General features: G+C 34.0%; 1 long non-coding RNA gene across 2 annotated transcripts in view; it reads left to right on the forward strand.

Annotated features, from left to right (window-relative positions):
* The first annotated feature begins 1,039 nt into the window (after positions 1-1,039).
* The window catches only part of LOC107479656 (uncharacterized), a 15,647-nt gene continuing 13,380 nt past the window's right edge, over positions 1,040-3,306 (forward strand). Inside the window, exons 1-3 of one of the 2 annotated variants that reach the window (XR_008007353.1) lie at positions 1,040-1,408; positions 1,520-1,626; positions 2,491-2,573. This is a non-coding gene — a long non-coding RNA (uncharacterized LOC107479656). Of the gene's footprint in view, positions 1,627-2,490; positions 2,574-3,306 lie in introns of both variants that reach the window. The other variant, XR_001590237.3, reaches the window with a different exon arrangement.

A 3,306-nucleotide genomic window follows, 5' to 3' on the forward strand; every position in this document is an offset into this window, starting at 1 on the left:
AAATTATGTTGGCTTTCGTATCGAATTGTTGTTTTGTTGCAAAATGTTATAATGTTTTGTAACAAAAGATTATATTGTTGCAAAAATTCAAAATATTTTGTAACAAAATATCTATTTGTTTCAAAAGCTCTAAATATTTTGTAACAAAAAATTAATTTATCACAAAATACAATATTTTTGTAACAAGTTATTTATTTGTCACAAAATTCAAAGATTTTTTGTAACTAATAAACAATTTTGTTCAACGTACTAATGTAAGACTTTGTGTAAGATCTAGAAATTTTAGAAGATCTTATTAAGAGCTAATTTAGATGTATTTATCATTAAGTATTTTAATCCTTGAAAATATTTTATTAAAGATAATTGAATCAAATTTTGATTAATTGAGTTTAAAATAATTTAAAATTTTATCTGATTTTATAATTATCAAATTATTTTCTATATTTAGATTATAAAATTTAACAAATGTAAAATAATAAGAATTTTATACGATTCAATTTAAATAATTGAGATTTCAAAATTTAGTACTTATTTTTATAAATAAAGAAAATTAATTATATTATCTTATAATTTCAATTAGAGTATTTAATTTCAAATCAACTAATATTTTGATACAATAAATAATATTTTAAAATAATTTTAAAAATTTAATTAATTTTCAGATAAATTCAAAAACTCCAATTTACCCAAAATTCCTAATTTCACTTTTTGTCCCAAAATTAAACTATAATTTCCAAATTAAATCCAAACCCTAAATTTCACCAAATTAAACCCTAACCCCACTCATCTAACCCTAGCCCTCGTTACTCACTCACCCACTGCCAGCCCCTCTCCCCCATATACACATAACACAGCCTCAGAAAACAAAAAAGAAAGAAAAAAAAAACGGGGATTAAGGGAGACGAGAGAAAGAAGGTCACGATCGGAGAGGAGAGAGTGCTGCGAGCCAGGGACAATGCGAGGAAGGAGAGGAGCCGTCGCGCTCGGCCGCTACCAGCTCCGTCGCATCCTGCGCCGCGCCATTGCTGCCCAGATCGCGTCCGTTTCGTTCAGCCACCGCCACTGCCGTCATGTGGGTGAGAGGGAGAAGCTGAGAAAGGCTCAGCCACAAGAACCAGAAGCGCGTGAGAGAGGGAAGACGCGATCGACGAAGGGAAGGGAAAAGGGTTTCACCACCGCGGTGTCCTGCCACCACTGCTGCCTCCGATCGGAGCCCTAGCCACCGGAGCCCCTACCGTCACCATTGCATGTGGGAGGAGGAGATGATGTTGCCAATTCTGATTCTGCCCAAGTCACTCATCGTCATTGGAATCATGAACTAGAGGCGGAAGGAGGCGTTCCTCCATCGCGAGCCAGCCACCAAGCTATGACCAAATTGGAGACATTGTTTCTATTACCTTCCGTTTTAGTAAGCTTATGAAGAAATTGCCCTGTATCACCTTGCTCTGCAATTGTTTCTGATTCATTTAGTTTTTCAGAGTCATTATTGTTATTGTTCGGCGTTACCGCCCTTGTCTAGAGCTATTGAATGTTTTTGCTGCGAGAATATTACTAGAATCGCTGCTGCTGCCACGAATTGGGGATAAAGGGGATTCCTGCGTCAAATCTTGCTATTGCGACATTGAGGTAGGGGTTCATTTGTAAATTGAAAGCTTTTAAATTAACAATGCCCAAAGATATTATTGAGTAATGAAAATAACTTATAAATGTTATGTATGGCTAATTGATGAAAGTCAGAATTGTTGGTAATAGTGAATACGATTGATTGTGATAAGATTGATTTGTTGTTGTGTTTTGTTTGGGGATGATTTTTATTGGTTGTGTGATTTGATGATGATAAGGGTATGCTTGGAAACTTGGTTGGTAGCTGATGAACTATTATGAACATGTGCTTGATTTCTTAAATGTTTGAGAATGCTGGAAAATTCTGTGTTTAGCTGGTTGTGATAAAGAATTGTCGGAGTTGTGTTTAATTACTGAGTTTTGGCTAATTGAGGTAGGGGATTTTATTTTGAAATTAACTGTAATGCCATGGAAGTCTAGGATTTAATTTATTAGAACTTCTGATTAGGGATATTGTTTTTGATTATCAAAACTTGTGAATATTAGGGCTGTTGATTATTGTTCTGTGTAGTTTTTTTCTGATTTGTTACTTGTTTTTTTTTACTTGTTCTGATTAGTAATTTAGTATTATTGGAACTTCAAATTATTACTTGTTTTTGTTTTTAATTTGTTCTTAATTTAATTGATGCTAGATTGATGCCCAACAAAATTCATTCATAATAATAATTATTTATATGTTCATACCATCGATTGAGTTGTTACTCTTGAGAAACTTAGGGCTAAAGGAATTGAAGTTTTGGCCCTTGTTTGCCATGTCTCCAACGATCAACAGAGAAAGGATTTAATTCAAAAAACCACACATTGTGTAATTGTGCTGGTTTATACATGTTGTACTAACTTGATTTCGTGGGATATTTTTTAATGCAGCTGCCAAGACTCAGAAAAAGGCAAGGGCTGGAAGCGATTTGAGTTTGACAAGGATGCACCTCTTGAAGATGAGGAAATTGAAGGTTGGACTTGTTTGCCAATTTCATTATTCTAAATAAATTTGCGCAGATTTCTTCATTGCAAATACAATCTGTTTTAATACTATTGTTGTGTGCTTGTTAATACCACCAATACTTACTAATTTTAATTGTTCATTGCTTAGTCATGGTGATTCTTTTTAATTATTGAATGCCAATGATATTTTTTCTTATAAATGATAATGAGTAATGGTTTGGGGTTTGGCTTAAAGCCTGAAACTTAATTGAACTGATTGTATTTGCCCACTAATGCCAGGGCATTTTGGCCAGTTTCACTGACCTTTTCTTTATTGTTTTTAGGTATTTTCATGCATTTTCTTAGGAAATAAGTTATTTTTGGACAGATATTCACTCAGACCTTGATTCAAGCATACATTGTGCATTTTACATTATTTCATGAGGATTTTGCATGATTTTAATGACAAAATTGTATATTGCATTACCCATGACTTGGACTAGAACTTTGATGCACTCTATTGCTTGATTTCAGGACCAAAGGAAGCAAGGAATGGGAGGTAACTTGCAAAGTTAAGGAGAAAAGTGATTGCCAAAAACACTCTCAAAAGTCATCAATGCCCATGTTAAAGGGTCACGTTAACTAAGTTAACGTGAACTCTAACGTGGAGAAGAGAAGTTGAGCCAATGTTAGTGACACTTAACATTGTCACTAACGTTGGCAATTGCTCACAAATAGCCACGTTAGAAGCCACGTTAACCT

The sequence above is a fragment of the Arachis duranensis genome, chromosome 3, assembly GCF_000817695.3.
Source record: "Arachis duranensis cultivar V14167 chromosome 3, aradu.V14167.gnm2.J7QH, whole genome shotgun sequence".
Lineage (NCBI taxonomy): Eukaryota > Viridiplantae > Streptophyta > Magnoliopsida > Fabales > Fabaceae > Arachis > Arachis duranensis.